This window comes from Rhinolophus sinicus, linkage group LG11 (genome assembly GCF_036562045.2).
Source record: "Rhinolophus sinicus isolate RSC01 linkage group LG11, ASM3656204v1, whole genome shotgun sequence".
Taxonomy (NCBI): domain Eukaryota; kingdom Metazoa; phylum Chordata; class Mammalia; order Chiroptera; family Rhinolophidae; genus Rhinolophus; species Rhinolophus sinicus.
In genome coordinates, this window is record NC_133760.1 from 65,812,281 (window position 1) to 65,833,581 (window position 21,301).

Below are 21,301 nucleotides of genomic sequence, written 5' to 3' on the forward strand. Positions count from 1 at the left end.
CGCAGACACAGAAGATACCAGGATGAGATTAAAATGGCCCTGCAACAGAACAGGGTGCTCTTGGCTTGCGCCTTGTTATTTGTCCCTCCAGTGGTTCCTATCTGTTGTGACGTCAAGGCTGCCATTCAAAGCAGAGAAAAAGGAGACCGTGGCCTCTCTTCACATCAGTCGCCCTGACAAGCTGTTGTTTCTCAGCCATCCCAAACGCTCTGTGTCTGGCAGAGCTGTGCATTCCATGCCTGGGTGACCTGGTTAAATGCAGGAAACCAAATGCTCTCTGCTGAATGCTCTCCAAGGCAAGCGTGTCCCTCCTGAGCGGAAGCACAGGCCCCACCCGTGAGGATTGGCAAATGGAGCTGCAGCATTGATCTGCTTGCATATTCAGGTCTGTTTAGGGTCTTCAAAGAGAGAATGTCATTATGAGTGGCCCTCGTGAATATACACTGCTGCCACGTCATTATAATGCCTCTCCGGTTACTGCCACACAATCCGTTTTGGAAAACCTGGGCTGTATTAAAAACCTCTTGGAATCATAGCCAGATGTTCCAAACAGCCACCTCTTCCTTCCCATCCCACCTCTCTCTGTTCACCCCATCCCCCAATTTCAGATTTCTGAATCTAGAAAGGCTCTCGTGTATACTTACTCATACTTGGGTGTGACTGTCCTTTGCATATATTTGAAAAAGAATCTCAACTGTGATGTGTCGATCACAGGCTCTGGATTTTTCTTAATGAGGAGAAGCACCTTTTGCTTTGCAGAGGCAAGGAGCTCTTTCAGTGTATCCCAGAACTGCTGTCTGTTTAGGAAGAAGCCAAAATCCATACAGTAAACACCAGTCTTGCAAGGCCAAAGGCTCACTCAGTGTTCTGATCGCTTCCAGGGAATGCCTCACTCAGCATTTACCGAGTTTAGACTCAGTCTACAGAGGACAGGCCTTCTTGGGTTTCTTTCTGGCATGGGTGACAACATTTTTTATTAGATTCTTGGAGGTGGACATGCTACCAGAAGAAGGACAACAACCACACTTTGTGTTCCGGAGTTCTCTTGGTTAAGTCAGTATGCATTTGAGGTTTTATGTTAAAAATCCCATTAAGTCTTTCTCAAAATAGTCCTTCTCTGAACCTCTGAGGGAAGGATATGCAGAAACCAAAACCGTTTAATTGTATACACAAGTGTCGATACACATTTTATGTCCAGAAGAATCTTGATACAGTGGGGGCTTTTTAAAGTGAATTATTATAAGACAAAATTCTTCCAGATTATAAACTCTTGTCTTCCAGGGAAAGAAAGTAGAGATCTTTTGAGGTAACTGTATAAGGATGCAATGGATGGCGTGAATCTTGTAAAGTTAGGATTTCCCCTCAGAGTTACCTAGACCTAGCCTGCAGTCTGGTTTTGCCTAGACAAGCTGATTTACCACAGGCTAGCTTAATGCCATAGGATTGCCATATCTCTGCCACCATAGATACAGCATTGGGAATGGGACATTGAGCTGATGAGCTTGCCTTCTTCACGGGTGCTCTGGACTAGGTGAGCCTGAGAATCTTGAAATAAGAAGAAAACTAGAACATGACTTTCCCATTTGTAGACTGGAGAATTAGTCCTTTTTTGTTGTTGTTGTCGACTACTGTTTGTAAATCAATAATCCTTTTATTCTTCCTTTTCCTATTAATACCATTTCTGGAAGTCCTTGTTACCTAAAGACAGCTGGTCTAGAAAACCACCGTAAGAGAAAGAATCAACTTGAACTGAATCCAACACTTAAACAGCAACATTTTAAAAAATGATTTTATGGAGACTTAACTTTTATTGTGAAGAGTTAAAAAAGTTGATCTAAGTTTGTTTTACATTATGTAACAGAGATTTGGGAGATGACGCAACAATATGTTATTTCTTAGGACAAAGACTTCTCTTGAAGCATCTACCTCTCCTGTAAAATCACCTCTGTTGACTTTTTCTCCTCAGTTGTTAGCTGTTCAAACTCTCTTGGATCCTTATTTGTCAATGACAGCGTGTGACTCAAGCAGTTCTCCAGTGTCATTTTCACCAACTTTAGGTAAATCCTGCAGTTTCACGTTACCAGCGAATTACAGTTTATTAGCATTTTTATTCTGCGATGCTAACGCACCAAGAAAGTGAGCAGGAATAGAAGCTGAGGTTAATGGGGTCTGAGCATGAAGTGACCACTTTATTGGTCAGTGTTTTTGTATCATGATGACCTGTGCTTCCTATACGGCCTGGAAATGCCAGGGACTCAGAGAATGGTTACTTGGTTAATTAGGGGTCCCCCCCCCCATATTATGTTATATTTAAAGCAATCTGAGTGGGGCTTTATCATCAATCACATGTAGGTTTTTATGCCATTCCTGTCACTTAACTAGGTTATAAAACCTTGGGTGAGTTATTCACAGAACCTCAGATTCCTGATCTGTTACGTGGTAATAAAACCAATTTGTAGCGTGAGGGGAATTAGCGCCCCTGCGTCTACAACTCCTTGATAATACAATACACAGGGCATGCAGCTCAGGAAGCAACCCTACGAGGGTTGCTATTGCATGTGTGTGGTGCCTTACATTTTAGATAAGAATTCCACATTTAATTTAGCAAAGTCCCTGAAGATTTTTTTAAGGTGTTCCGTGACCTTTAGGAAACTAAATGAACCTCAGCTTATATTTGGTGGCTGTGGATATCAACAGATTAGATGCTATAATGTGATAGCCGTGTTCTTCGTACTACAGATGAGAACCCTGAGAGCCAAGAAAAGTATATGCCTTTCTCAGGATCACGTGGTATCTGGCAGAGCTGAACCCAGAACCCAGTCTTCCCCCTTCTTGGCTGTGTTTTTCCACCACACGGTTGCTCATTGGCAAGTGATTCACTTAAAAAGGCCGTTGTACTCATTTGGGAACAAAGTGGCAAAGGTCTGCCATGTTTATTAGAAGCAGGGAGGGAGAGGACAAAGGCGGCCGTCACTGAAGACTTGTGACCGTTGACTCAGCTCTGCTCCGTGGGGAGTCAGGGGGTCCCAACTTTAAAGCTTGGTCAGATGGCCATACAGTTAATTAAACTAAAATAAGTAGAAGTTATTGGTTTCCTTGTTTCCTGATGGGTTTCAACGATTGCCCTGTCGAGATGGAAATATGGAGAAATAATGATAGGAGAAGATGCCAGAGCTGAATAAATAAATTTGAGACTCTCATGCTTAAAAAAGGAGCATTGAAACCATTGTAACATATAGAAATATATGCTTGTGTGTGTGTGTGTGTGTGTGTGTGTGTGTGTGTGTGTGTGTGTTTTAAACTGGACTTTGTGGCATATTCCCCAATTCAAGGCGGAGCCACTTTGTTACGTTATAACTTAATACCCTGTTATAATTACACACTGTTATACCTTTTTCAGAAAGAAGAGCTATTCCCATAGGTTCTTCTGTGTTTGTGTGTTTGTTTTTTGGATGGATCCTGGTGTGGCATGGAGAGACAGACTTTGCTGGGCCCTGTTTTATAAACAAATCTGTTCATGCACACTTTCTTCTATCATTGCATGTGTACACTAGGTCTGCTTCTACCACCACATACACGGAAGCCTAGGAATTTAGAAGTTTGCTTTCTTTTAGAAGTATGCAGGCACCAAATAATAGTGTGCACGTGCATTGAAAATGTGCACATCTGCCCTGTGGACATTTTTGAATCTTCACAGGTTTAACCCTGGGCCGTGAATTCTGCCAGGACTTTGCAGCTCAACACATAGGTGTACGCAGTGCCCATGGGAGGCCTCCTTAAAGCTACCACAAAACTATTGCTTCAGCTCAGTAAATAGAGAAAGCTGTTTTTACTCTTCAAGTTCATTCGTTCTGCAGGCCACAAGTAGGGTTAGTCACCCAAAATGATAAAGCGTAATACTGATCTTTCCAAGAAGGGATGAGCCGTCCCTTTCTTAGATTAGAATATGAAGTTAAAATAATATATATTTATAGTGACTTCCTACCTGTAATTCTTTGCGTGTTTCATTTAATATTTCAGTCAAGTTCAAGTTTTTAATGACAGGAAGTATGTGAATAGTTATGACAGGAGTAAATAACATTTGATTTTATGATTATAATACAGGAAGTAACTTTTCATGCCAAATAAATCTTTGGGGCAAGGGAGCTGCTTTATAAATTTAACATATGTATATAAATGTATACATTATTCCCAGAATCTTCGTTCTCTTATGTAGAAATAAAACCAGAATGTGGTCATAATTTCTTTCTCTTCTGAACTCTTCTTGTCACCAAATGTCTTTGTTTTAGGAAGAGATATTTTGGGATATTTTGGTGTGGCCCATCATGGTGTGGAACCATTAGAAAAATTCTAAGTGAACATCATAAGGCCAAAGTTTATAGGGAAAAAAAGAGGCATGAAAAACTTAAAGACCCTACATAGGAAATTACTTGTTCCTTGAAAAGTGAATGGCCACATCATCATTTACCGTTGAAATCGAGGGGTCCCACAAGTTCCAGTTAACTCTTGTAGCCACGTTCAGTAAGCACGTGGGTGTCAACTGTAATAAAAATAAATAAATAATAATCGCATGCAGGAAAGACAATTTGTTTATAACATCAAAGAGATTGAATACAAGCAAGTTCAAAGAGAAAAGAAAGAGTTGTGTAGAACTTCAGTTACGTTCATCATAGGCAGAAGTTTAATAGAGGTTTTGTTTTTCCCTGACTTAAAATAATGATAATAATAATGGAAGAAAATAATTTTTTCCTCATCTTTCTGTTTTCTTCTTAAAGCCAGAGGTACTTGTAGTGAGAAGAAAATGTGTAATGGACATTCATTTCTGAGGCCTGATAGCACACATACACACATCCCGTGAATGAATGGGTGCCTGACGAAAATACCTGAGAAGTGTTTCATCACAGTTCCAGGTGCACTGGCAGCCCCCATGGGGCTGTGAGGCAGTGGTTCAGCGTTGCGCTGGAAGCTATAGGATGGAGGTTCAAAGTTAACTCTGTGACCTTGAGCCTCATTTAACCACGCTGACTGAAAACAAGATCTTTAAATGTCTTCTACCGCTAAAACTCACTATCACAAATTTTTCAAAGAAGCAGTTTGCAAGTTATACAAAGCTGTTCTCAGAGGGGAAAAAAAAAACTTGTTAGAGTTACCAGTACTTAGTTGTCATTAATTTTTCTCGAAGTTCTGCAGAGAACATATTTGCATGTGGCATGATTGAAAATCTGCCTCAGATTGTAGTTTCCAAAGCAGTTTCGTAAGTGCTGTTTTACTTAACATGCCCCACAGCCTGGTGTGACCGGTAGATATGCTGATGGAAGGCTTCGGGGCAGAGTGGTCAAGGCCAAGCTCCCTGGCTTTGTATCCTGGCTCCATCATCTACTGATTGGGTGACCCTGGTCAAGTCCTTACACTCCCAGGGACTCAGTTTCCTTATCTATAGGATGGGGTAACAGTAGAATTTAGCTGGTAAGGTTGCTGTGAGGATTAATAGATACGTGTATGGCTCTTGGGAGCGCCTAAGCCAGCCCTGTATGTCAGTTTGCTGTTATCACTGACAATTAAACTGGCTAAACGACATTGGGTGTCGTTACACAGAGCAAAGCGTAATCCAAGGAAGAGTCGGGACTCGAACACAATGCCTTCTAGCTTCCCACAGTCCTCCCGTGTGAGACCACTTTCCCTCCTGTCTATAAGGTGCCATTGAAGAGTACAGTCCTTTTCATAGTTTGAAAAGAAACCTTTGAGTAAATATTAAACACAAAGAACACCTGTGGCAGGGTATTATTTTGTCGGGGGCAGTGGGCCCCGAGGTCTGGAAAACAAACACTGATTCTATAAACTTGCCCTTGACTGATGTCCACCTCATAGCAAATCACAGCAAGACCTGGCTAGTCTCTACAGTTTAATCCCATTCTAAATCCCCAACCATGGAAATCCCTCCTCTTCACCCCATTAATAGGAACCCCTAAAGGGCAGCCGCTTCTTGGCTATGGCCACACCTGATGGGTTCCTGTTCTCTAGGTTTTCTGCCCCTTAGGCATGTGTCCCATGGTCTTTATTCCCTTGTTCCACTTTTCTCTTTTTAAAACCTGCACACTGGCCACAAGGACTTGAAGAGAAACTTTCCTATAAAGCAGGGTCTGAGATGGGAACAAACAGCACGGAAGCTTGGAAAGCTTCGCGCATGTGTGTGAACATGACACAGCGGGAAAGGAAACTTCCTGTTTCATCCGTGGGGCGGTCAGATACTCTAACATGTGAGCAGTTGTCAGGCCTCTCGTCATCGCTTTGCCTTTCACCAAGCTCAGTGGCAATAGGATTTTTTTTCATTGGAGATGTTGAACCTTGTTCTCCCCATAAAAGGTTCCTGTTCTTTTGGTGTCATACAGAACGTTTGTTCCTTCCTCAATTGAGGGGGCTCATAAGCTCTTGGGAGCGAGGGCCGAATTACGACTGTTGTGCAGCGTCGTTCTTAATGCCAGTTACCGATGTTCTCGTGCTCATCCTCAATTTGAAGGTGATGGTCATGTCATGCAAATGGTTTCCATGCTCTTCTTTCTAAAATAGCAGTCTGATAAAGATGATAAAAACATGATTGCATTAGTGAAAATTTCCTTCCAGTGTATAAAACACAGATGGTTTTACTACATTTTTTATATACCAGGGGCACCGAAAAAATGTATACACATGACTTGTGTTCACCTTTTGTTATCGGTATATACTGAGGATTACGATTTTAATACAGTTTTTTCCTTTCTCAATTTTTTTTGGCACCCTCTGTATATTCTTCATGTTGACCTTGAGGATTCACTCACAAATGAGCAATAGAGGAGTTGGGGTATAAATGGCAAAGAGTTACCATGTCAGATAGAAATTAAGGGCTTAAAGTGCTGTGTAACAAATACAGGTACGCTTTCATTTTATTTGTCTTTGTTCTGCGGTTCCCCTTAAGTGGAAGCTGGTGTTTTCCTCCTCCCTCCTTCATGAGCGCCCCTCCCCACCATTCCCACCCAAGATGGAAGTCCAGTAACAACCCCAAAATGAAAGACAGGCTTCTTTAAAGCTCTTCTTTTAGCAAAATATCTACTAGTCCCTTCAGAAACTGAGCTCTGACACTATTATACTCTTGAAAGTGGGATAAAGGTAATTTTTCTTACTTATTTTGCCCAGTGTCAAGAAATTCTATTCTTCTCTGATGTAAATGATCACGTTAGAGTCAAGCCAAGAGAAATACAAAAGGTCATATTTTAGCCCTTCGTGGCAAGTTTTCAAAGGGCGGTTGGGTTTGAAAGCCATGCAGCCACTCTGTGAATGTGACAGGGCCTTTATCCATAAGGGTTTTTCTGCACCCATCACAGACAAATCTGAAAAAGCTTACTCTTCTCACACACCCTCCCCGGGGATGGCACTCAGAGGCTGTCTCTTCAGTATCTCAGTGCCCAATAGGAAAGATGATTTCCATATTTGAAATTTGGGAACAAATGAGGATAGCCCTTTCCTTGAAGGGTTAATGCTCTAACCAGTTTCAGATTGGTTCACTTGAATCTTAAAATTACTTTTCTGGTCACGCGCGCTGAAGGTCTAAGCATTTGTGAAATGTCTTTTTTTTTTTTTTTTCCCCTGTCTCCTGATGGCTGTTCTCTTTTGGCTGTCTTAATTACACAGGGGTTGAGAAACCAAATTAAAATTAGGCGTGGCTGGTAAACAGTGATCACGTTGCATGCTTTGAGCTTTGCTGGTTGGAGTTACTTCTCCTCTCTGTGTTGCTTTCCTCCCCACCACTTTTTCCCCCCTCACCCAAAGGAAATATCAGAAGCTCTTTTCGAAATACTCACAGGAAGTGAGTAGCCATATGCTGGTGTCTGGCCAGCCACTGAGCATTGACAGGTGGACAGTGCTGCTGCAGCCCTCCCAGATTTAGATTCATCTGAATATTTCCCCCAGAGGGTTAAACTCAGGGTGTATAGACCAAAGGGTTTTTGTGTACTGAGGGAGTTAAAGAGGAAATTGGTCATTGCGTGTCATCTTAAGGCACGGTGATTCAGGGAGCTGGGATGGGACCAGTGAGGCACGTGGCTGCCATCTCTGAGGTTTTTTGCTCACTTCTCAGAGGACAGGCTTCCTTCTAAAAATTAATGTTCCCTTGCACCGCCAACAGCGATTCTTTTGCAATGAATCACTTCCAGAAATGAATAGCCACAGTTTTTTTGGAATGACTGTTGTGAAATCCCTCGTTTATAATGGCAGGTTTTCCGTTGGTGCTTTTATCAGAGAGAATTTCTCAACATCAAAACGAAACCTCTTCTTTAAAAAGAAAGAAAGTCCTCTCGATACAGAAAGCAAAAGTATTTCCAGCCTCCTGCCGAAGAGCTGTCACGGAAGAGAGCTGTACCTATATTTAGAGATACATGTCCATAGATATATTTGCCTGTATGTGTGAGTTCTTGGAATTACGGATTCATTGCTGGTAGCCGGTGATTTCCTACGCAGAAGGTCGCTTAACTGCAAGAAAACGTTACATGCGGTGAGTAGGAGGCAGAGCCCGAAGGCTATTGCCAAACTGGTGTTCACCGTCCTGAATCATGGAGCCAGAGGACTGCTAGCAAGCTCTGAAATGTCTCTGCTCTCTGTGATTTAATGGATGGACCTGCAAGGCTCACAGAAGCCTGGGAAGGGTTTTTCAGAATGTGGATTAATAGAATGAATAATCATTGAGTCTTTTGAATAGACGAGTCCTTTTGAGGAGGAGAGAATGTTTTACAGAGGGAAGCGTTGTGTGGGGAGCTTTTAGAGGTAGGGTGACTGCTCTCCTCTGTTTCTTGTAACTATCATTCCGTCTTCTCGTGTGAAAGAAATAAATGGCTACGTGGTCTCAACAGAGAAAAAGTTATGCCAACTCTTTTTTTTTTAAGGAAGAAACTTCATCTCCATGTTCCTACTCTCCGGATTTTTTTTTTTTTTTTTTTCTTGCCTCCTAAATCTTCACAAGGGGAAGCTATTCCATGGAGAAGACTGACCTTCTGGCAGTACCTGCGATGGGTCTCATCCAGAACCTGGTGGGACGTCCCTAGGCTACTGGCAGCACTGTCACCCAGGGGGCAAAAAAAAAGGGGAATATAGTTACTGGCAATACTAAGTGCAGCGTAAGGAATCGTTCTCTCTCCACAGTGGAGAAGTTGTTTGACCTACTGACTCATTTCATAGGAATTGGGAAAACAACCTAGTGTGGTTTTCATTGTTATCCCCGGAGGATTCCAGAATCTGTGTCTGCAAATAAGATGAGTTGGAGGAAGGTAGCCTTGCCACTTGCTGTTTCTCCGTCTGATGAATTTAATCCCTTGCTTCCAGGACACGTCTGGCCTGTGCTTGTGGATCCTTTGTATGACCGCTCAGGGGTGAGTATGGATGACAGCAATTTCTGATTTTCACTAGTTCTTGCTTCTAAATTTCTATAAATGGCATTTTGTCAAAGGAAAGCTATAAAGAGCTTTTTTCCCCCCTTTTGTATTTACCTGTAGAAAATAATCTGGGTATGGGGATAATTATTAAAGACAACATAACCTGTAGACAACAATGAAAAGTCAAGATACAGTTTGATAGATTTTTGTATCATGTCGAAACAAAGGCACTTTTGATTTTGACATATTGGTTTGTTTGGGGTTTTTTTTGTAATGTTTAAAATACAAGTATGGAAGATAACAGTATACCTTCCCAAAATAATGTAATTACTAGTAGTTAATGAAAGACATATGTTTTTGGCTAATAACATAGTATTGATGGACAGGGAAACTTTTCTGATTCATGATGTTTTTGTTTTTAAATTAATGTTACTAAATAAGCTAAAGGTATCAAAAGAGGACAAAGAAAGCGCATTGAACTTGGATAAAAGTAGAAACTGGGATATTTGAAGTGATTGATATTGAAAATGTTAGATTATTGTCTCTGTGTAATTGTACACATGCTGGATTCCCCCAGGTCACACCTCAGGTTATGTTCTTCATTAACACAAAAGATGCTTGATGTATAATGACTAGAGAAGTTCTCATTCACTTTGGAGATAGCTGAGTAGAAAGTTGGATCAGTCATGCTGGTGGTGTTTACTCAGTTTACTGCCCTCTCTCCGAATGCCTTTGAGTTGGAGTCGTTAACCTTTTCAGGGTGTTAGGTCCATGGGAGATGGTAATGGAAGCCATGAATTCTTTTACCACCTTCAGACACAAACATTTGCCTGCATTTTCAGGGCATTTGCAGCCCAGGGAAGCTCATCCGTGGCCCCTCAGGTTAAGGATGCCAGCCTTAGAGGGAGACCTTACCGTGATTCTACCATTCTTTAGTGTCCCAGTAAACACTGAGTTAAAAGAGGCGGTATCTAAGTCATAAAGGAGTCATTCTCTATGGTTGCTAGGTCGGGGTGCAAAGCCTGAGTAAAGGTGGAAGGGTGGGGAAAACATATGACTAATGTTAAATAAGAGAATGGTTAATATTATCAGAACCTCCACACAGATACCCCAGAATCCCTAAACATTGAACCACGTGTATTTGTAAAGGACATTGTGAAGTCCAGTAGAGACTTAAGAGACTCCACGTTACAGTTGGGGAGAGTTTGCCTCACACACAGTGAAATCTCTTTTCTTTTTTCTTTTCCATTGTATGTGTTACCAAATTAGGTAGGACAGTAAATCGTGGGAACTCCAGAAATACAAAATATAACAATTGTAGCAAACTGGAAAAATGATTCTACATTAGCAGAAGAGATTGGGTGGGTAGGATAGTTTGGTTGAATACAGAAAAGCCCCAGGAAAAAAAGGTAGTCCTCGCTGCCCATTAACTAAATTTAAGTCAATATTGTAAGTCTGTTGTGGAAAAAAATAGACATGATTCCTGGGTGTATTAAAAGGAGTGTGACCTAAAAGGGTAAGACTTGCATTAGTCAGACAGACATCGTGTCCAATCTGAGTCTTATTTGAAAAGAGATTTAGGACAATTATGAAGAGCTGGTGCACTAGCGCCAGAAGTGACACACCCTTCTAGCAAAAGACAGTTTTCGTCTGAAAAAGGCTAAAGGATTTCTTGCTAATAGTCTTTAAGTAGTAGCAGCTTGATTTATCTTTATATTTCTGGGCCTAACATACTGCCTGCTTTCATTCAGTGGATTGCGATGTTTTAAATGGCTGTCCTGTGCAGGGACCTTAGTGACACTTCAGTGATAGGCTCGGCAGGAGTAAACAGATTGAAATAGAACCAGAGGTCTTGTCAAGATACAAGGCACATAATCAACTTTTGGGCTGATTAATAGTTAAGAAAGAACTGTCTCGATTGCCAGGATGATAAAATAGATGAGCGGCTGGCTGAGGGAAGCTATGAAATCTTTGGTTGGGATCTCATTCAAGACGAGAATAGAGAATTCCGTTTTAGATGGCGGAAACATTTATTGATTGACTCAGGAGACACAGAGGGCCTACTTTGCAAGGTGCTCACAGTCTGGCGGAGGACACCAAGATACAAAACAGATTCCCGAGGTATAATCAGCGCTACGTTGCATAAAAACAACTTGCTCTGAGGGGTCTTACAACACTTAGCCGCCATCCACGAGGCTTCCTGTTGGAGGTGACGTCTGCATTGCCTCCTAGAGGACAGCCTTCCAGGAGTTAGCTAGACAAGGGAAGGAAGCATTGTGGTGAGGGGTCCAGGCAAAAGAAACAACATAGGCTGAGGCTCAGAGCTGGGAGGTATGGTGGACGGTGCAGGGGAGGGAATGATGGGAAAAGATGAAGCTGGTGGAGTGGTTGGTAACAGAGGTCGGATGAGCCATGCGTGTTTGCCTGAAGGTGTCTCCCTAGGAGCATCATGTGGTCCAATGTACACTTTAGAAAGATCAATACAGTGAAGAGAATGGATTGAAGTGCACGGGGGAGGGGACAGGTCAGACGAGGCAAGGAGACCAGACAGAAAGAAAGCTGCTCTAGTCATCCAGTGGAGAAATGACGAGGACACCGTTGGAAGTGGGTGCAAGAAATTAGTGGGGTGAAAACAGGAAAAGGATAGTGGTTTAGGTTATTAAGCCACATCATTCACTGCAAAATACGAATTGCCAAGAGGAAAAACAGATTTGAAGGGAAGATAAGCAGCATTTGGATGTGCTCGCGTGCGTGCAGACAGAGTAGCAGAGATGCAGAGACAGTGAGTGGGAAAGCGACTTATGTGGGTCTGGATCTCGACATGTAGATTAGCAATGACAGTTCAGTTATGACCTTATGGGTGGTATTGCCTTGAGCAGAGACATATTTCTAAAGCAGTGGATCTCTCTTCGAAATTTTTTATATGGCATTTTTTATTTTTTTTTCTAACTAATTTGTAATACTTTCAAAATATAGAATAATATACAGAAGAAATAAAAATTCTCTGATCCCACCACCCAAAACCCTGTTAATATTTGTGTTTATTTCCTTCCAATATTTTCCTGCACACCAACTTGCACACACACGGGCAGAATCAGCCTCTTTCCACACAGGCACTTCTATATATCCTGCTTTTTACATGAGCATATTCTCCATGTGCTTAAAAATGCTTGAAAAACATTTTTGATGGTGCATTTTATTCTTTAATTTGGTAATATTTAGTTTGCTTCCTTTTTTTAAAGCTACTTTTTATATTACATTATTATCCTTTTAAATACGTGGATCTTGGACATATTTTAAATGGTTTCCTGAGGACAGATTGTTTGCAGTGAATTCATTAAGTCAAAGGAGCCTAAGTTTTTAAAGATCCTTGATCCTCTTTGCCAAGTTGTTTTCTGGAAAACTTGTACCAAGTTATACACATTGTAGCAATGGATGAAATGCCCGTCCCATCAGTACTGAGTAGTATCTGTTTTTTAAAAAATCATTAGACAAAAACGTTACATTATTTTTGGTTCATTTATTGGACAGCTATTTAATGAATACCCACTCTGTGCCAGGCATACGGCATTTTTAAAATTTTTTTTTACTGGTAAAGTTTAGCTTTTTCGTGTGTTTATTAGTGCATTGTTGACTTTTGTAAATGTTCAGTTCATGTTCATTATCAACTCTTCTGTTGGGGTGTGTCTGTTTCTATAATTTATTTAAAGTCTGTGTGTGTGCATGTGTGTGAATGAGATGTTTGGGGCAACTATCTAGGCTGCTTTGATTTGTAATTTTGCTTATAATTTTTTTTTTTTTTTTGAGATACAGCACCTTTATGTTTTATTTAGTTGAATAAATGACATTTGTCTATTTTTTTTTCCTGTATGACTTCATCTGTTACTTTGGGTTTAGGAATTCCCTCCCACCTAGAAGTTAGAAAATATTCTTCCAATCTTTTAAAAAAAGAATTTCATTTTTCATATTAAACTCACCAAATTAGAGGTAAGGTGTGAGGAAAAATTCCAAAGGGTTTTGTTTTTTTTCCCAATAGTAAATCCCCAAACATTGTGTATTGAATCATCTGTCTTTCCCCGGTTAATTTTTGGTGCTTCCTTTATTTTATATTTCTAGACCTTTTACTGTTGTATGTAGCTGTAAGAGTCCCTGGACTTTTTGAGATATTAGTACGAGGATGGAGGATGTCATAATACTTTTTTCCAATATTTTGTTATGGAAACAAGCACACAACAAAGTTGAAAAAATTTTTTTAGGGAATCCCACCATATACACCAGCTAGATTTGACAATTAATATTTTATCCCTTTTCCCCTTATTTAGTTGATAATTTCCTGAATCATTATTTGAATCCAAAAGTGGAATGTCAAAGCCATTTTCTTTGTTTTTTTTCCTCTAGCTTGTAGGCTTGATTTCCAGGAAACTTTTAGCAGTTTACATTAGTGTGTAAGACAGTGAACATCATAATAAATACCAAGAGAAGCTGCTCCCAAAATGTGTTTTGCTCTTTTAATTTTATGAATATGGTTTGATTGTTAACGGTTATGATTGTTACATACAATGAATTTGTTTTTCAAACCTAAATCCCTATTAAGGGTTCCATCCTCCAGGGCAGTCCAGTTGCTTTTTGTTGTTTTGGCTGGGACTGGAGAGGACATTTAAGAAAAGGGGATAGGAGGAAGGCTACAGGGCGGCCCTGGGATGCTTGTGGAGGGCTACGCTGGGTGGCCCTTGTCAGAGCCAGCAAGAGGGCTGTCTGGGCCACACTGGGCTTTGAAAGAAGACTTCTGCTAGCAGTCAGGCCACTTTCCTAGGTGGCTGCCATGGAGCCCTCAGCATAAAGGCTGCTCTGTCCAGGGCAGCCTGTCCCCCCAGACTGGCCCTACTGATGTTTTTCATTGAGTGTCCCAGCTTCACATTGAGTGATCACGTCACATAAATCTTAGGTCAAGGAGCTCCATCAACTCTTTGCCGCCTAAATGACAAGCACCCTTAAAACTCCCATGAGTTTTTGAGACCTGATAGCATCCCAGCTCAGAGATGGGTTGGCAACTGTGTCTTAGCAGTAAACTGGCTGCGACTACACAGTACAGCACACAGCAAGCGGAAAGGAAGAACGCACAACTTGCATGAAATGACTCCCCGCCTGTGGTCACCACTAGAAATAAACCGTGGTTTAATTTTCGGTACTGTTCTGCCATCTGAGCCTGAACTTCCTGTCTGTAAAAACAGTTGATTTTATTGGGTTATGTAGAAGATGTTTTTTTCTGTATCCAAAATCTGCGATTTTAATCTGGAACATCGAATGTAGGTCAGCGTCCACCCCTTCCCCAGAAATCTGGGAAGACAATTTTTTTTTTTTTCAGCTTCTCTGAGTAATACTTTCCAGGATGTTATGACCACGGGTAAAGTTCACCAGACTCTGGATGTAGGGTTAGAATTTTAAAGCCATTAGCTCCCATGAAAGGAATGAGAGGGCATTCCTGAGATCGTTCAGTGGACGAAGCCTTCCTCACAGGAAGCTTCTTAACTGACGAGCTGCTTACGGAGCATGTTCCCGCCTCAGTCTCTGGGAGACTCACTCTGTGGTCCAGCATCACCTTTGTTCTAGATTCTCTGCTCTTACTGAACGATGCGATCATAGTTCAGAAGTCTGGCCAACAAATGCCTTGACATTAAAGAATAGCTACACTGAAACTATTTAACATAACCTGGTGTTCGTGGAACAGCAATATTCAGAAGACGTGTCCTCTTTGCGTGAATGATTTTCAGGGGGAAAACATTAAATAGCTTGAGTTTTTCCCTTGCCACTGTCCCCTCTCACTTTTCTGCTCCAGCAAGGGTCAGCGTGTTGCATCCCAGCCCCTCCCTCTGTGCTGGTTCCTGTTAGATACCCCGCCTGGGAAGACGCAGCTCCCATCCTCGCTTCGCTGCCCTCCTCTCCAGCCGACCCAGAGGCGGCCTACCATGGTAACCTCTCCCAGTCCAGTTTCGCCTTTCACTTTACAGATAGGAAAATACGCAAGTGCTGAGTTTCTTTGCCTTTCATTCATGTGCCAGGAGCAAGGGAGGGTAGTTACAAAGCACTGCTCGACCCTGTTATTTTCCATACTGTTACAACGTAAAGAGGACTGAGGTGAGAATCTATACTCTTTCCACCAGTCGTCACCATGGGGTGTCTCGGGTTCGTGAATCATCTCCTAAATCCGCGGCTAGTCTTAAAAATGTAGCTTCCAGGCTAGGTCTGCAGGAAAATAAGATTGTGAGCTCATAAATGCTACGGTGTGAGTGTGAAGTTGTTCACCCGATTCCGTAACGTTAGCACTAGATATCCTGAGGACAAGCGTGAGTCACACCTGCGTGGAACCCGGTAGCTCCAAAGATGTGAACGTGGAGCTATAATTAGCTTTAAAAATGAGTTGAAATTAAAGCGTACGATGAAATCTGGATATGTTCACGGGCAGTGGGCTTAGTAAGGAAAACAGGTCAGTAAGGAAAAGCAGAGATAGCTGAGGTGCATCTTTACCTTTTAAGACAAGTGTCTTGGAGAGAAAGCTCTAACGAAATACTCTACAGTGTTACTGTCTACGGTGTTCCTCTTAGAGATTAGAAAAACAACAGAGGGCACTGAAGCAATCATGAGTCAGATAGATCATGAGTCCATTTTCCAGTGTGGCATTTCTAATATACTGAGTTAACTGCGAGCTCTCCCAAATACGACTGAAGTATCACCACTGTGCTGGTCACATGTCACGTAGCTGTGACCTAATATGTGCCAGTCATGACTAACTCAGAACTCCAGCTCATTGTGGTTCTATTTCCTGTGGCCTCAGTGCTGTGGGGTCAAGCTTGACAAGGATAATTTATTTCTGGGTTCAAGGCTCTAATTTTTCATTCTTGTAAACTATAGATGAGAATTGACCTGATCCAACACAGGTGCAGGAGGCTAGTAATAATAACAGCAGTAGCTATAACACTGTTAACTGGGCACCATATGCCAGGCCACGTGCCAAGGGCCTTACTTGGTTATCTGTTTTAATAAATAATCCTATGTGGCAGGTACTGTTATTACACCCATTTTACAGATAGAAAACTGAGGATCAGAGAAATCATTTCTCCCAAGATTACACAGCTAAGAAGTTGAGAAGCCAGGATTCAAATCAAAGCTATTTGGAGGTATTTTTATCCTTTGGGGCCACCCAATTTCATTTGACAAATTATCTTTTGTAGTGGTTTTGATGTCGGAATATGTCTCTGTGAGTCTCCAAATGATGTAGGGGATTTTTGAGTGAGAGCCGGGATCGTGTCTCGTGAGACCGAAGAATGGAAGCACGGACCCAGGAGAGGCAAAGAGTTTTGAAAAGACGATAGTTTATTGAAAGCAAAGGGTCAGAGCTCCCGAGCGGGAGGGGGTCCCGAATGGGGGTGCCCAGCGATTGATGCAAAGGTTCTTACTTTTATACCTTCCCTTACCTGCTTGGGGGAGGGGACTGGAGCCTTCTAATGGAATTCGTCTATTAGGTTTGTCCTGTTTGTCCATCCTGAAGGGACTAACCCATTACTATCTATCAGATCTGCTCCTTTGTCCAGCCAGAAGGGATTTGAGATTATTTATTAACCTCAAGGTGTGTTCTCATACCTCTGTCCTGGAGTGAAGGAGACATTCCAGAACCTGGAGTTTCAGGATATGGCTGCTTTTTATTTTGTTCATTCCACCAGAGACCCCCCTCCCCCCCGCCTACCTAGTAACATGCTAACTAACCTATCTCAGTTTTAACGTATTGGGGAAGAATGGATTCAGCATGCAAAGCTGGGCATTTTCGTGCCATACCTTGATCACCTGGATACAACTTTTGTTATGAAGGGTGCCTATTACTACCACCTGCCCCCATAACTCCAGTGAACATGCTGTTGGTTCTAAGAGTATATCCAAAAAAGGTAATTGAGAAAGCAGCTATTCCAACTATAAAAAAACAACTTGGCATGGCCAAGTGATAGAATTCCCTTCCTTTTATTATTGGAAATGAGTCGGAGCTCATTAATGTCATGCCTTCCCGTAAGCACAGGCCGATCTAAGTGTGCTGTCGGGATCCAGAAATCTGTCGTATGGTGATATTGTTGCTTGGTTGACTACATAACGCCTTGGTCCGGGAAAGCTGGTTTTCCACTGATGTGGCACAAAGGCCCTTCCTTCTCTGGTCTCATCTCTTGGCATTTCCCCCGTCCTTACCCCTGTTTGATGGGCTCTGGTCCAGCCAAATGAAACTGGCCGTGCTTGCCCTCTGCGTGGAAGCACTTTCCTTCCCTCTCATCCTAGCCAACGATTACTGTCCCCTTGACATGAAATCTCCTCCAGGCAGCCTTCCCTGACTGCTCAAACCCAGGTCGCATGCTCCTGCACACTTCCACAGCACCCTTTGTTTATTTCTTTGGGGCATACACATCGACTAGGTTTTAACTTCCTATTTCTTGTCTGTCTTCCCTGACTCGCATTTGCCCAGTGTGAGCCACGATTGGTATTATTTGCTTTTGGGTAGACATACTGAAACACAAGTCAGCGTCTGACATATGGTAGACACTCAACAAGTGTTTGAGTGAGAAAAGAGGTGGAAATGACATACTTGATGACAGTGGAACCTAGTATACACAATGCCTAGTGTTTATAGTTTATAAGGGACTTTCGTATGTATCACCTTACTGAATCCTCACAATAACTCCAGGAAAGAGATTTTTTGACCCCATGGTGCTGACATGACAACAGCTTGCCTGCTTAGTGAGTGGTAAAGCTAGCACTTGACCTTAGGTCTTCTGACCAGATCCTGTACTCTTGACATATACCCTGTGAACATTCCCTGGCCACTCTGTAAAACAGCCGTGAGACTCTGTCACAAAACCAGTGTCATTCTCATCCTAACCAGCTAGATCCAGGGGGAGAATGGACAGACTTTAATCTCTCTTCCTTTCCTCCTTCGCATCCTCTAACCCCCCCCCCCCGCCTCACCCCCCACGCCCCGTTTCCACTGAAAGCCTTACCGTGACACGGGATGGATCCTTTCCAAGTTTCAAGGCACTGATGGTGAATCCATTGTATTCAGACCAGGCTGGCTGCTACCCTTCTTGTTTTGGGGGTGGGGGGTAGAGCTTTTGGAAAAGTGGAGAACTGTGAGGGGCTGGGTGGGGGGTCAGGTAAAGTCCTTGAGCAAGATGAATAAGTAAGATGGCAGTGCATTAGGGAATAAGAAATAAGGAAACGAGTGGGGGGGGGGGGGCTTGGGTGGCCAGTCAGACTGCAGAGAGGTTGCTGGCCGGGATGGGCTGTGTGATTAAACAGTTGAACGGATCTTAATAACAGACTGAGGTGTTCTCCACAGGCCTGCAGGGGAACAGGGTGGGAGCAAATGAGCCGGCAGCATCTTTAGACACACAGCTGGAGATGGATGACTTAACCTGAAATGCGAGCCCCGCATCATTTCCACAAGCAGGTAGCCCAAGGAATATAGTATCGTCAGAGGAGGGAGAGGGGGATTCGGGGCAGCATTTCCCAAACTTGAAGAGCTCAGTGTTTAATACTCAGACCTGCTCTGTTCTGGATACTCCTGGCAATGTTGTCCAAGGGAAGAATTTTAAATTTCAGAGAGAAATTACGCCACCATAGTAGAACATTAGACTAAGTACATAAATCCCTTTCGTGATTGGTGTGTCAGTTATTTGCATGCAGGAGGAATCTACCGGCACTTCCTGCGGTTTTATAGGGTGGGGGCAAGGTCAGGGAAAGATGGAGATACGATTAGAGGTACGCTCTCCAGGATGGACAGAGACCAGAGCGACTCAGAGAGGTCAAGGTAGGCTAATGTCATCATTCATTCACTCAACCAAGATTTCCTGAGCACCTACTGTGTGCCAGGCGCTGGTTAGCATTGAGATGATGATGATAGTGATAGAAAAAAACAAAAAACAGGCACGTGCTCTTTCATCATGGAACCTAAGTAAATGCACAGGAAAGCAGTCCAATGAAAAAGCAGGTTACATGCTGTGAGGGCAAAGGTGCCCTGAGATGGAAGGAGCCGTGTGATTCGCTGAGACGGTGATTTCCAGGGTGAGACCTACAGGATGAGGAGGAACGAACGTATGGGCGGAGTTGGGGGTGAGGGTTCCACAGAGCAGCATGTGAAACGGCTCTGGAGTAGAGAGGGAGTTCGGCCTTTGCAGATCACGAAGGCAGGTGTGGCCAACGAGGAGGGGGGGAGAGGCAAGCAGGTGCAGCCCCTCGAGGCCTTCCGTTTGGTCTGCCCCTCCCTGGAAGACGTCCCTCTCAGAAATCCATGGAAACGCTTGGTAACCCCTGTAAGTGTCCCTAGCCCAGGGCATCCCAGGCTTAAGGGAGACCTCGTCCCCAAGAGACAGCCTGCCACTCTCCTCTTTCTGTTGTCACTTGTGGAGGGGAATAAACGAGGCTGGACATCGAAAACAAATTTTACTGAACTTGAAACCAGTACTTACTTCAGGTACCAAAAAGCTTGACCATATGCCCCCAGGGACTGCGAAATCACTTTTAAGTGGAACTTGCATATGGGCCACACATGCACGTCTTGTGAGCTAAAGAACTGGTGGCGGATACAGCCAGGTAGTAGGATTTAAAACAAAAATCTTGGTGGAGTCTAGAAAGTGAAACCTGCACTTGATGGCCCCCTGAAGTCCGGGAAGGTCACCCACTGGATTGAGTAGAACTTTCTGCCCCCGAGGGCTGTCATCAGGCTCTTTCTAATGGTAAAGCCCCACAGTTTAGGGATGCTAAGGGACCAGCAAGCTGGCCTCAGGCCTGTGTCCTGGGGCCTCCGTGCTGCCTGCCGGCTGACATTCGGGGGCCAGGCCTTGCAGCCGTCACGTGTCCCTCACGCTTTCTCCATGTGCTCCCTGAACCACCTCTCCCTTCATCTGACAAGAAATGAACTTGGAACTTAGAAGGAAGAGACTGCTGTAGTGTTGTGTCAACACCACGGTTAAAAGGATCACCTTCTAATCTTTTATTACCTGTAGGGACAGGTGGATGCAGGAAAGGCCGCCGTTCTTCACAGGCTATGTGTTATGCAATAGAGTAGGATATCTTTGACGCCGCACCAGAAGGTCGCACATAGTAGATCGTCTACATATGATGCAGACATTTGCCTTCATACGGTCCTATTTGTCTGATTATCATTAAGAATTCCTGTGCCCACATTTCGCTGCATCTCTGGGGTGAGTCGTTACCTCTAGTCCACGGTCAAAGTAAGCAGGGTTTTTGCTTGTTTTTAAAGAGGGACTCTGCTTTCAAAGGTTTCCTGCGATCAGTCTGAAGCAGTTATCGTCAAAGCTGTTTTGAATGGATTGTTGGTATATTCTAGCCTGTAACCTTGTGCTCATGTCTGCGAGGAAGAAAACAAATGAGAATATGCTCTCTTTGTTCACTTTTGAAGTGGAGGTAGACAGTGATTTAACAGGTTCCAGGGAGGAGGCTGTGCTGAGCTTGCGTCTGGGACAGTGACCAGACGGATGAAAGGAGAAGTAAAAGATATTTTTAGCACGTCAGGGCTGCTTTGGAACATTGCTTTCTCCCCCCACCCCCAGTAATTCCAGCCGTTTTTTTATTTGTTTGTTTGTTTTTGCTCTAATTCGGTGTGTGAAACGTTTTGCTTCTATATTTTACTTCAGAATACTCGTGAGGACTGGTGAGTTGCTGATTTGATGGAATAGCTTTGAAACCCACGCAATTCAGCCCAAATGGGTGACATTACTGCGAGGGCCTCAAAGAGGAGCCCCTGTGTCCCACCATAGCCCTGGGAGCGGTCCTTTCCCTCAGAAGGGTGGTTTTCCCTCGAAATCGGGGCTTAGAGACATAATTCACTCTCTTTTCCTATGTTAAGTGAG

The 21,301-nt window shown here is 43.1% G+C and overlaps 1 long non-coding RNA gene across 4 annotated transcripts in view; it reads left to right on the forward strand.

Annotated features, from left to right (window-relative positions):
• Window positions 1–21,301, forward strand: part of LOC141567618 (uncharacterized) — a 200,489-nt gene that overhangs the window by 162,931 nt on the left and 16,257 nt on the right. For 3 of the 4 annotated variants that reach the window (XR_012490422.1, XR_012490424.1, XR_012490426.1), the window contains exon 6: window positions 9,349–9,395. The exons of the other annotated variant lie outside the window; for it this stretch is intronic. This is a non-coding gene — a long non-coding RNA (uncharacterized LOC141567618). The remainder of the gene's footprint in view (window positions 1–9,348; window positions 9,396–21,301) is intronic. 4 annotated transcript variants of the gene reach the window in all.